This window comes from Hyperolius riggenbachi, chromosome 12, assembly GCF_040937935.1.
Source record: "Hyperolius riggenbachi isolate aHypRig1 chromosome 12, aHypRig1.pri, whole genome shotgun sequence".
Classification (NCBI taxonomy): domain Eukaryota; kingdom Metazoa; phylum Chordata; class Amphibia; order Anura; family Hyperoliidae; genus Hyperolius; species Hyperolius riggenbachi.
In genome coordinates this window covers 178,049,305-178,062,801 of record NC_090657.1, presented here as the reverse complement: position 1 = coordinate 178,062,801, position 13,497 = coordinate 178,049,305, and the positions used below count along the sequence as shown (strand labels likewise).

At 48.9% G+C, this 13,497-nt stretch overlaps 1 protein-coding gene across 2 annotated transcripts in view; it reads left to right on the top strand.

Moving 5' to 3' along the window:
* The window catches only part of LOC137540714 (opioid growth factor receptor-like), a 376,839-nt gene that overhangs the window by 14,796 nt on the left and 348,546 nt on the right, over positions 1–13,497 (top strand). The window lies entirely within an intron of this gene.

The following is a 13,497-nucleotide window of genomic DNA, read 5'->3' as shown; positions in this document are numbered from 1 at the left end:
CATCTGCAGATGATTGTCAGATATGCAGATGAATGTCTGTTAAACAAGGTGTATATGAGGATCTGCAGATATCCTAGACAATGAATGCATTTTGCGGGAACGGATCTTTAGCAGGAACGGATCTTTAGCAGGAACGGATCTTTAGCAGGAACGGATCTTTAGCAGGAACAGATCTTTAGCAGGAACAGATCTTTAGCAGGAACAGATCTTTAGCAGGAACAGATCTTTAGCAGGAACAGATCTTTAGCAGGAACAGATCTTTGTGTGCAGCATCTTGCAAAGATTTTTATCTGATGGGGAGTTCAGCTCCATAGAATAGACTGTGTAGAGTATGGCTCTTATGCTGGGCATACACGGAGTCTCCTTCTCAATCAAGCCGCTGATGGCTCGATTGATAATATCCGACAGGTCCGATGACCTGCCAGATAGATTCCCCGCTCGATCCCCGCCGGTGGACAATAGCAGGGAATCGAGTGGCTGATAAGGAGCGCCGGCAGGGACGAGCGGTAATCGATCGGCGGGGGTCGATGCGGTGGCTAATTGGCCGCCGGATCCACCCGTGTATGCCCAGCATTATACTACATGGAAGGTGGTAAAATTGGTCTAAGATCTTTCATTAATCTTCCAAGTGTGTATGTAGCATAACTGCGAGGGCACGGAACGGCTGCAGGGGCCTGGTAGCTCCAGATGAGTAAAACTAATTTTTATTAGGCTTAAGTGCCTCTTTAACCACTTAAGGACCGCAGTCTTAAAACCCCTTAAAGGAGTTATCAGGCTAAATGAAAAAATAAAAGGTACTTACCAGGGGGGCTTCCCCCAGCCCCAAGCTCCCCATATGTCCCTCGCCACAGCTCTCCCTCAGCCGTTGGCCGCAGCTCGCTCCCAGTCCCCGGCGATGACGTCAGGTCGTCCTGTACTGCGTCTGTGCGAGTGGCGCTGTCAATCACCGCCACGTGGGCCGGAGCGGACTGCGCAGGCGCAGTAGTTCTGCATCTGTTCAGTCCGCTCTGGCCCACGTGGCGGTGATTGACAGCGCATATCGCGCAGTACAGGCCGACCTGCAGGTCAGCCTGACATCAACGGGGACAGGGAGCTTGGGACTGGAGGGAGCCCCTGGTAAGTACCACTTATTTTATTCATTTAGCCTAACACTTTTTTTCCATTCAGACCACTGCAGCTTTAACGGTTTATTGCTCGGTCATACAACCTATCTAAATGAATTTTACCTCCTTTTCTTGTCACTAATACAGATTTCTTTTGCTGCTATTTGATTGCTGCTGTGATTTTTAGATTTTTAGTTTTTATTATACTCCTCAAAAAAAACATGAATTTTGTCAAAAGATTTTTTAAACTTTGTGCTGACATTTTTCAAATAAAGTAAAATTTCTATATACATTTTTTGTCCAAATTTATTGTGCTACATGTCTTTTTGATAAAAATAATCCAATAAGTGTATATTTATTGATTTGGGTAAAAGTTATAGCGTTTACAAACTATGGTGCAAAAAGAGAATTTTCCCATTTTGAAGCATCTCTGACTTTTCTGAGCACCTGTCACGTTTCATGAGGTGCTAGAATTCCAGGATAGTATATATACCCCCAAAATGACTCTATTTTGGAAAGAAGACATCCCAAAGTATTCACTAAGAGGCATGGTGAGTTCATAGAAGATTTTATTTTTTGTCACAAGTTAGCGGAAAATGACACTTTGTGACAAAAAAATAAAATAAAAAAAGTTTCCATTTCTGCTAACTTGTGACAAAAAAATTAAATCTGCCACAGACTCACCATGCCCCTCTCTGAATACTTTGGGGTGTCTACTTTCCAAAATGGGGTCATTTGTGGGGGGTTTACTGTCCTGGCATTTTGGGGGGTGCTAAATTGTAAGCACCCCTGTAAAGCCTAAAGGTGCTCATAGGACTTTGGGCCACTTAGTGCACCTAGGCTGCAAAAAAGTGTCATGTGGTATCGCCGTAATATGTTTTGGAATGTATTTTTACACATACCCATGCTGGGTGGGAGAAATCTCTGTAAATGACAATTTTTTTTTTTTTTACACACAATTATCCATTTACAGAGAGATTTCTCCCACCCAGCATGGGTATGTGTAAAAATACACCTCAAAACACATCATACTACGTCTCTTGAGTACGGCGATACCACATGTGACACATTTTTGCAGCCTAGGTGCGCTAAGGGTCCCAAAGTCCTATGTGTACCTTTTAGGCTGGTTTAACAGTGGGACATTACAGGCGCACGTTAGAGCAGCCTGTAATGCACCCCAACGCACAGCAATGAAAAATCAATGGGCTGTTCACAGTGCCCACGTTGCGTTACATTGTAACGTAGCACGTCTACATAACGTACTGCATGCAGTACTTTACACGCGGCTAAGCCGCGTTAGACTGTTTGCACATGCTCAGTAGGGGGTCTTTTTTTTCATTTTATGGGCGGAGAGGAGGCGGGGAGAGGCCACTCTACATAGCCAGGCACATGGCTACTTATTATTCACTGCACTTGCAGTGTTTACATCCTGGAGCGGCCGCGGATTGGCTGGCGGGACCACGTGATGCGGAGAGCTCCGCTCACGTGGTCTCCGCAGTGCCTCCGACAGAGCAGGCGCACCAAGAGCTGCTTGTAACGCGGCTCTTGGTAACGTCCTGCGCCAACACCACCAGGCGTTGCGTTAGGGGCACGTTATGTGCCCTATAACGTCCCCTAAACGCAACGTCCTGGTGTGTAAGTAGCCTCAGGATTTCACAGGTCATTTTAAGGCATTTGGTTTCCAGACTACTCCTCACTGTTTAGGGCCCCTAAAATGCCAGGGCAGTTTAGGAACCCCACAAGTGACCCCATTTTAGAAATAACCCCAAGGTATTCCGTTAGGAGTATGGTGAGTTCATAGAAGATTTTATTTTTTGTCACAAGTTAGCTGAAATTGATTTGTATTTTTTTTTTCACAAAGTGTCATTTTCCACTAACTTGTGACAAAAAATAAAATCTTCTATGAACTCATCATACACCTAACGGAATACCTTGGGGTGTCTTCTTTCTAAAATGGGGTTACTTGTGGGGTCCCTATACTGTCCTGGAATTTTAGGGGCCCAAACTGTGAGGAGTAGTCTAGAAACCAAATGTCTCAAAATGACTGTTCAGGGGTATAAGCATCTGCAAATTTTGATAGGTGGTCTATGAGGGGCCGAATTTTGTGGAACCGGTCATAAGCAGGGTGGCCTCTTAGATGACAGGTTGTATTGGCACCGAAGTGCAGGAGGCGCAGGATGTTCTCAAATCGTGACCTGGACATGGCAGCAGAGAACATGGGCATGTGATGTATTGGGTGCGTAGACTAATAAGACTGCAATGCATTCTTTTTGACTAGACCAGGCATGGGCACGCTTGGCCCTCCAGCTGTTAAAGTGGACCCAAATTAAAAATACAAGATTTCAGAAATAAAATCTATTTTCTAAATTATAATAATAAATAGCAGCCTTTTTTCAGCTGCATGATGACAAATATAAAATATTTTACATTTATTGGAGGAACCCCTCCCTTCCTTTCAAATTGCCGGGATTTTTCCGGCAAACTGGTGGAGTAGATGGTGTCCGGCAATGGAGGAATTGCTAATGGCTGCCCCCAGTATAACCCTAGCTATGAAAAGAGAAGGGTGAAAAGCATGCACTGAAATGATCATAGGTTTGAAGGAGTGTGTATTTCTCTTTGCATGTGTGAGAGTGGTGCAACTAAATATTTTTAATTAAAAAAAAATGTTTGGTTTGGGTCCGCTTTAAGGAACTACAAGTCCCACAATGCATTGCAGGAGTCTGACAGCCACAGTCATGGCTCAAAGGCAGATGCATTGTGGGACTTGTAGTTCCGTAACAGCTGGAGGGCCGAGTTTGCCCATGCCTGGACTAGACCCATGTTAAGGAGAAGGCCCCAAAAAATGTTAAGTTTGGAAACTTGGAGTGGTTTCCACTGAAAAGGCTGGGCATAGTAACTTCTTGTATTGGTGGTTGCGTATTGTGTGGCATAACGGTTGGTCTCAGTCATAGAGACCAGCAGTAATCAGAAAAAAAAAATTCTGTCACTGTGGTGGGGCGGGTGAGTGTTTGGCTGGGTGATCAGAAGCCCGCAGGGGGCAGATTAGGACTTGATCTGATGGATAGGAGTGCTAGGGGGTGACAGGAGGTGATTGATGGGTGTCTCAGGGGGTGATTAGAGGGGAGAATAGACGCAATCAATGCACTGGGGAGAGGTGATTGGAAGGGGGTCTGAGGGGGATCTGAGGGTTTGGCCGAGTGATCAGGAGCCCACACATGACAAATTAGGGCCTGATCTGATGGGTAGGTGTGCTAGGGGGTGACAGGAGGTGATTGGGTGTCTCAGGGTGTGATTAGAGGGGTGAACAGATGTAAATAATGCACTGGGGAGGTGATCAGGGGGCAGGGGAGGACTGGCCAGGGGGGAAGGGGGGAGATTTCCCCCCAGGCTGCCTCTCATTTAATGATTTAGGGCTGGCCGATCCACCAACCGCTTCAATCATTATAATTCAATCGGATGAAAATCTGTGCCGCCACAAGCATGCTTAATCAACAATTTGACTTATTTGGGTGGAAAGTAGTTCAATCTGAGAACAAGGGAAATCTTGGGCCAATGTGGTCGTGAAGTGTGATTATAACAAACTATGAACGCGATGGAAACCATGGCCGTTGTCCCTCAAAATTTATTATGTGCCCCACGGTGCCTGTGCACTTATACTTTACCTGTCATGCTGTCCCTCTAGTATCCTTGATGTTTTTCTGCATTGGCGACCGCATGACTACCGGTATATAGCATGTGGGGCGCGTGTGATGTCATTAGGGCTGGGGCTGCCATGCAACTGGGCCTCTAGTTTGTGTTTTCCCTCCAGGCCAAAAGGTCCCAGTCCTCCCCTGTCAGGGGGGGTCTGAGGGCAATCTGAGGGTGTGGGCGGGTAATTGGGTGCCCACAAGAGGCAGATTAGGGTCTGATCTGATGGGTAGCAGTGACAGGGGGGTGATTGATGGGTGATCAGTGGGTGATTAGAGGGGAGAACAGATTTAAACCATGCACTTGGGAGGTGATCTGAGGGTGGTTCTGTGGGCGATCTGAGGGTGTGGGCGGGCAGGTTAGGGTCTGATCTGATGGGTGACAGACATGGGGTGATTGACAGGTGATCAGTGGGTGATTACAGGGGAGAATAGATGTATACAGTACATGGGGGGGGGGGGGGTCTGGGGAGCATCTGAGGGGGTGGGGGGTGATCAAGAGCCCCCAGGGGGCAGTTTAGGACCAGATCTAAAATATAGAGTTAACAGATAGTGACAGGGAGTGATTGATGGGTGATTAGGGGGGTGATTGGGTGCAAACAGTGGTCTGAGGGGGTGATCAGTGGGGGTCTAAGGGGTGCTGTGGGTGATCTGGGGGCAGGGGGGACAGGATCGGTGTGCGTGTGTGTTATTACATACACAGCTGCCTCCTACCCTGGTGGTCCCTCGAACACTGGGACCACCAGGGTAGGAGGCACCCTGTATAATACTTTGTATACATTACAAAGTGTATTATACACTTTGTATCGGCAGATCGACGGTGACCCCCCCCCCCCCCCCCCCCCCCGGTGCTGCTAATTGGCCAGCGGGTTGACATCGCAGGTGGGCGGAGCCTAATGCTGGCAGATGCGTGCGAACCCCGGTTATTTAGTCCCCCAGGTGCCGCCGCCGATCGGCGTTACGCAGTCCTGGGGTGCCATTTTGCCAACTCCTATAGGTAGTGGGTGGTCGGCAAGTGGTTAAGGTTCACACGGCCGGTTGCTGCCCGCTCTTTTGGGATTTTTCTTTCTGGCATAGTTTACCGCTGGTGCATTGTGTACTAATTCATAAAGATTTTCACAGATGCCTTTGAAGTTCGGTAAATTACCGCAGCCCATTAAGCGGTACAGCAGAAGTGTGGCGATATCTCTTTTGTTACAAGCTGTAATTACGGCTCCCTGCACAGATGACTCGCACAGACTTCGGCTCCCTGCACAGATGACTCGCACAGACTTCGGCTCCCTGCACAGATGACTCGCACAGACTTCGGCTCCCTGCACAGATGACTCGCACAGACTTCGGCTCCCTGCACAGATGACTCGCACAGACTTCGGCTCCCTGCACTTTGCATTGTTAAGACCTCACCAGAGGTGTAGGTAATTATTGTCTGGCTTGTTGAAGGCTTTATAAATTGACATTTGCTGACAATTTACTGACGGGTTGTAGGTAATTACAGCCAAGTCAGTAATTTTCCTCACTGCTCCATAAATTCGGTTCTTTTCCGTTAGCCGGGCGCATCCTCTAGGTGGCGATAGAACTCCAGCAGAATTACATCTTTCCCTACTATCCATGGCGGCCTGGAAGGGGAATAGTAATTATCGCCACCTAGAGGATGTTCCCGGCTAACGGATAAGTACCAATACCGCATTCGGTATTTTAGACTTGTGTGCTCATTCATAAAAATGTTTAGGGCCCGTTTCCACTCGTGCAAATTAGTTGCGGAAAACGCAAACAAATTTGTATGCGAATTTTACCGCAAATTTGCAGTCGTTTTCGCATATGTTAGGAAGTATGCGAATTTAACCATGTCAGTGCCTGTGTGCTTTTACATTGATTTTATGCGAAAACGCCCGCGAATTCGCAGTAAAATTTGCATACAAAATAGCATGTGAATTTCCTATTAAATACATTATAAGCAATTCGCATAGTAATATGCGAGTTCTGCAGGGTCTACCGTGCAGATTTTTTCTGCACAGAAAAATGCTCAGAAATCCTGACAAGTGGAAACAGGCCCATCCACTTGTATAGTGATTTTTCCATGCTAATAGCGGGAAAATCTCTCCTGCAAAACGCCAGCCATAATCACCGCAGTTTTGCTATTTTAGGTGTGAACAGGCCCTTATCCACATGCTTATCTCCAAGGGAGCGGTATTCTCCGTCCTGATACAGCCTGCTCTAATCTTTATGAATTGACTTGTAGTAACATGTGTTGAGATAATCACCGCAGAAGGCAGTAATTTATCGCTCTGCAATTTCAACTTTTTATGCGGTAACCGCTTTTATGCATGGACATTTTGCCAAGTGCTCGGTAAAGTCAACTGTTATCATTCATAAAGCATTCCTGCATGCGGTAATGCTGAAAAGACTAGGGCATCTGGCATCCTATGGCTAAGTGTCGCTTTCCAGTGTTCTAGCAGGGCAGCAGGCAGGCAGGGAGCTGTGTGTGACTCGGGAGGTTTTCCATTCTGTGCTGCCTGTCATCCTTTTAGATGTGCTGCAGCCACCGGGGGGAGCTCTTCTGTGTGCTATAATACAAATAGGCATATCTAAAGGGATGCAGGGATGCCCGCAGAATTGTCTTTGATACACTGAAAGACCCACCGACATCCTTGTCGCATTCAATCATAGAGAGAATCAGGCTGTGTGGCTCTCCCTATTGGCTGTTTGGCTCTCCCCAAAGGCTGTCTATCAAGTTACCGCATTTCCCAAAGTAATTACCACAGAAGTCGGTAATTTTCCTCACTAGTCGGGAACTATGAATTTCTGTGCGGTGATGGGTTTAGTGAATTGTAACTTGGGAAAGTGATCAGTAAAATCCGCTGTTTTCAGCATTACCAAATGTGGTAACAGTTTGTGAATAGAGCCCATTGTGCAAGTAACCTCACAGGTGGAGTCAGGGCCGGCGCTACCATAGAGGCAAAGGAGGCAGCTGCCCCAGGGCCCCAGAGCTTGTAGGGGCCCCCAGTGGCTACAAGAGGAAAAAAAAAATTTCAAATCGGCCTTATAGTTTTTGAGAAAATCGATTTTAAAGTTTCAAAGGAAAAAAAAATGCACATTTAAAAACCTGCCGACTTTAATGGTTATTACCAAATCCACCTTAAATGCTAGAAACCCTAAATTTGCAGAACATGTTAAGGAGATCATTAGGAATAAGAGGAAAAAACAATTTTTCAAAAAGACCTTATAGTTTTTGAGAAAATCGATTTTAAAGTTTCGAAGGAAAAAAGTACACTTTTAAATGTGGTAAATGTCACTTTTAGTAGCAAACCTAACGGTAGTGTAATTTTACATGCATCAAACGAAAGCGCAATAAATTTCCTGACGGGGTTTCCAGGGGGTCCATACGCAGTTGCATCGCTTTGGCCAGGGATCGCTATACAGCCGCAATATGGCTGTATGAAGATCCCTGGCATTTTTCCTATTTTCCCAATTTTTTTTTTTATGTTTTTAGAGTGTGGGAATTTTTTTTTTTTAAATTATGTGGTGTCCCCCCTCCTGAAAATTTTTAACCCCTTGTCCCCCATGCAGGCTGGGATAGCCAGAATGTGGAGCTCCGACCCGATTGGGACTTCACACCCTGATGCCGATTTTTGTTCCGGGGTATATGTTGGAGGGGCCCCCCAGGTTTATTTTGCCCTGGGGCCCCATTGTTGCTTAAACCGGCCCTGGGTGGAGTAATTAGAGTGTCAGCTCTGTGGGCTCCACACAAATTACCCCACCTGTGCCTATGGGACGTTACCTGCACAATGGGCTGTTGCAGTGGGCCAGATTTATCAGTAGTGTCTGACAGAAAATCTTAGGTTTCTGGAAATCATGCAGAGCAGTCTCAGACTTGTAAAAGGGTGCATTTCCTCCTAGGAGGAGAGAGGTGGCATTCTCAGATTGGTGCAGCCTGTAATGCTGGGAATACACGAGGCGTTTTTCCCGCTCGATTCTCTGCTCGATCATTTTTACCGCTCGATCCTCCACTCGATTCTCTTATCTTCCGATTGTTTTTCTTGTCTTTTTCCATTCACTTCTATCAGAAATTGAGCGGCAAAACAATCAAACATGAGATTGGACATGTCGGAAATTATGTATTGAACCATCTATCTGCTGCAAAACGCATCGTGTATTCCCAGCATCAGGCCAGAAACCCACTAGGAGCGATTTGTAATCTCTAGGGATTTGAAAAAGCTCTTGCTAATGCAATGCTATGGGGGATTTTTATAAAATCCCATCGCTCTAGTGCAGGGGTCAGGAACCTTTTTGGCTGAGAGAGCCATAAACGCTACATATTTTAAAATGTAATTCTGTGCGAGCCATACAATATGTTTCAAACTGGAACAGTGCGCATGCGCAGCAGAGGGCTCACATCCCTGTCGCCATTGTTATGTGTATACAGTTGATACTCCGGGCAGCGGAAGTGTCAGACACGTCTTCAGCTTCTCTTGGGTTTCAGCAATATTAGCAATTTCCCCGAGAGCCAGACAGGAGAAATACTGACTAACAGCTTGTACAATTAGCTGCCTGACTTGGGGGTTGATTCACTTTGTAGGACGAGATCCCCGCACTTTGGCTCTATAAGCTGCCCTGTCAAGTGTCAGGCAGCCTATTGGGCCAATCAAAGTGCAGGTATCTCATCCTACAAAGTCACTGGACCTGACAGGATACAGGGTGGGACAATTGGAGTGGCTGTTAGTTTTGGGGGAGCTCAAGTAAGTTAGTAGTGCACTCTACAACAGTAGCGTGCCTACTTTGACAATTTTACTTGTGCTGCCACACTAAACTGCGCTGCTGGCGCAATGTAGCTTAGTGAATCAACCCTACTGATTTGTATGTGAGCCAGATGTAGCCATCAAAAGAGCCACATGTGGCTCCCGAGCCATAGGTTCCCTACTAGTGTTGGGCGAACAGTGTTCGCCACTGTTCGGATTCGCCTGGATTTTGGGCTGTTCGAGTTCGGTTTGGGCTCCGCCAGACACCTCGTGGTGTTCGACCATGCGTTCGGCCATGCGGTCGAACGTATGTTCGGCCTGACAGCGCATGGCCGAACGTTCCCCGAACGTTCGGCTCGCGCTGTGATTGGCCGAGCGGGTCACGTGGTTCAGGCTCGAACACGCGGCTCGCACTGCGATTGGCCGAGCGGGTCACGTGGTTCGGGTAAATACTCGAACCGCGTCATTTCTCCGCCACTTGAAGTTGGGTTTAGCTTTGGGTAGGCAGGCAGGTTAGACTCTCTCACCAGCTAGGCTAGCCAGGGCCCCCCCAGCCTCCTAGTCATACTACTGTAGTGCCAGTCAGCGTGCTTGTACTGCTGGGATCAGTAGTACTTCCGCCACCAGTATATAGCATTGTCTATTTGCCACTGTACTGCCAGTCAGCGTGTACTTCTGGGATCAGTAGTACTTCCGCCACTAGTATATAGCATTGTCTATTGCCACTGTACTGCCAGTCAGTGTGTACTGCTGGGATCAGTAGTACTTCCGTCCGTCACCAGTGTATAGCATACTATATAGCATTGTCTTATTGCCACTGTACTGCCACAGTCAGCGTGTACTGCTGGGATCAGTAGTACTTCCGTCCGTCACCAGTGTATAGCATACTATATAGCATTGTCTTATTGCCACTGTACTGCCACAGTCAGCGTGTACTGCTGGGATCAGTAGTACTTCCGTCCGTCACCAGTGTATAACATACTATATAGCATTGTCTTATTGCCACTGTACTGCTGGGATCAGTTGTACTTCCGTCCATCACCAGTTTATAACATACTATATAGCATTGTCTATTGCCACTGTACTAGCCAGTCAGTGTGCGTGTACTGCTGGGATCAGTACAACCATAATGAAGAAATCCAGTGAAAGAGGAAGGGGCAAGGGAAGAGGTGTTTCCCCTGACGGTTCACGTAGAGGCCGCAGTGGAGCACCTAAGAAAACCCACTCAATACCACCCATGTGTGCCAGACAAACAACCCTCACTAATCCACAAGAGCAGGACTGGATAATGAATTGGTTGACCTCTCAAGCGTCCAGCAGCGGGTTAAGCAGCAGCAGCACCAGCACATCCTTGTCACGCACGAGGTCCTCTGCCAGTTACAAGGAGCCAGTGGGCACAAAGGTGACACAACCAGCAGCTACACCATGCACACAATGGCCAAATAACCAGTCCGAACAATTATTTCCGGACACAATGGGCTCTTCGGAGGAGCTATTCCCACTCCTACCCCCACAAACAATGGAACAGCCAGAAATGTTGTGCCCGGATTCATAACCATTGTGCGAGGAAACTGCACCACTCATTGAAATGCAAGGCGAGGACGAAGACACCCAAATCCCTGAGCAATGTGCGCAGGAATTGGAATTGCAGGAGGTCCACCAAGAACATCTTGAAGACATGGGAGTGAGTTGCGCAGAGGGTGTTCCGGGGAGCTCTAGTCCACTGCACACAGACACAGTCACAGATGAGGAGATGGAAGAGGAGGTTTTGGACGATGTGGACACAGACCCGGATTATCGAGTAGAACTTCGCCGTCGGGATAGCAGCAGTACAGATGAGTCTGCTGCAGAACCCACTGCTGCAAGAGTTCGCCGTGTGCCACAAAGTAGGCGGAGTATTTCGGACACAACAGGCATAGCCGTAGAAGTGAGACGCCAAAGAGGCACGAAGCAAACTCGCCAGCAAAGCAGGAGCTCAAAAGTCTGGGCTTTCTTTGAAGACTGCAGGGTGGATGTTACCATGGTGATTTGCAAGGTGTGCAGGACCCGACTGAGCAGGGGGAAAAATGTCAACAACCTCTCCACCACCAGCATGCGCCGCCACATTGTAGCCAAGCATAGCACTCTGTGGTCAAACACGCAAGGCCAGGGTAGCGGCTCGCTTCCAGCCCCCAGCAACACTGCCTCCGTTGTCACCAGACCCTCCTCAGCAGCAGCCCAGCCATTACGTGGTGCAAAAACATCCGTAGTAGACGACGATGTCAGTTTCCGCAACAGTCCTCTTGACGTTTCCCAGTCTTCAACGACCACCACAACAACAACCAACTGTCCTTCAGTGTGCGATCCTATGGTTCAGTTGTCTGTCCCGGAGATGTTTGAGCGCAAGAGAAAATTGCCAGCAAATGACCCCCGGGCCGTGGCACTAACCAGCCCCGTTTCTTGCCCCGTGCGGAGCGTGCCGCCGCCCGGGGCGCTGTTGGGAGGGGGGCGCTATAATGGAGGGGGGAGCCGGAGCCGCGGGGAGAGCAGCCCGACCTCTCCCTCCCTCTCCTCTCCCGGGCGCCCTCCGTGCTCCCCCCTCAGATGCAGAGTTCGTGAGCAGCAGGGAAGCGCTGTTTACAACTCACCGGCTGCCTGACTCCAAGCGCTGCTCTCTCGCCGCTGGTCTCCTCTCTCTCTCTCTGTATACGTACTGATACACGCTGCTTCCTGTAGCCGGAAGCAGCGTGTATCAGTATGTATACAGAGAGAGGAGACCAGCGGCGAGAGAGCAGCGCTTGGAGCCAGGCAGCCGGTGAGTTGTAAACAGCGCTTCCCTGCTGCTCACGGACTCTGCATCTGAGGGGGGAGCACGGAGGGCGCCCGGGAGAGGAGAGGGAGGGAGAGGTCGGGCTGCCCTCCCTGCGGCTCCCCCCTCCATTATTGGGGGCATCTACCTATCTAACCTATTCTGGGGGCACCTACCTAATCTAACCTACGCTGGGGGGCAGCTGCTAATCTAACCTACGCTGGGGGGCACCTACCTATCTAACCTACACTGGGGGGCACCTACCTAATCTAACCTACACTGGGGGGCAGCTACCTATCTAACCTATACTGGGGGCAGCTACCTAATCTAACCTACGCTGGGGGGCAGTTACCTATCTAACCTACACTGGGGGGCACCTACCTAATCTAACCTACGCTGGGGGGCAGCTACCTATCTAACCTACACTGGGGGGCAGCTACCTATCTAACCTACACTGGGGGGCAGCTACCTAATATAACCAACACTGGGGGGGCAGCTACCTAACCTATACTGGGGGGCACCTACCTAACCTATACTGGGGGGCACCTACCTAATCTAACCTATTCTGGGGGGCACCTGTCTAATCTAGCCTGTACTAGGGGGCACCTACCTAATCTAACCTATACTGAGAGGCACCTACCTATCTAACCTAGGGGGGGGGGGTGCGCAATTTTTACACCCTCGCCCTGGGTGCATTTTAGCCTAGAAACTGCACTGGCACTAACAGGCAGCATAGCCAAGTTTGTGGCCTGCGAAATGCTGCCATATCGCGTGGTGGAGACAAACAGCTTCAAGCGCATGATGGCGCTTGCCATCCCACGTTACGTGGTTCCCAGCCGATACTATTTTGCGCGGTCTGCAGTGCCAGCGTTACATGAGCACGTGGTTAGCAAAATAACCAGAAACTTGAAAAATGCCGTTGCCTGCAAGGTTCACCTCACCACAGACACCTGGACGAGTGCCTTTGGCCAGGGTCGATACATCTCCCTGACGGCGCACTGGGTGAACCTTGTGGAGCCTGGCAGTGACTCCTCCTCACCGGCTACGGCGCGGGTGTTGCCCACGCCGCAAACTGCTGGACCGGCGTCCCTCAGGCACCAATCTCGACTCTGACTCCTTCTCCTCCAACGCCTCTCAAAGCTGTACCTCATCCGGCATCGGTAACCCAGCAATAGGGTCGTCGT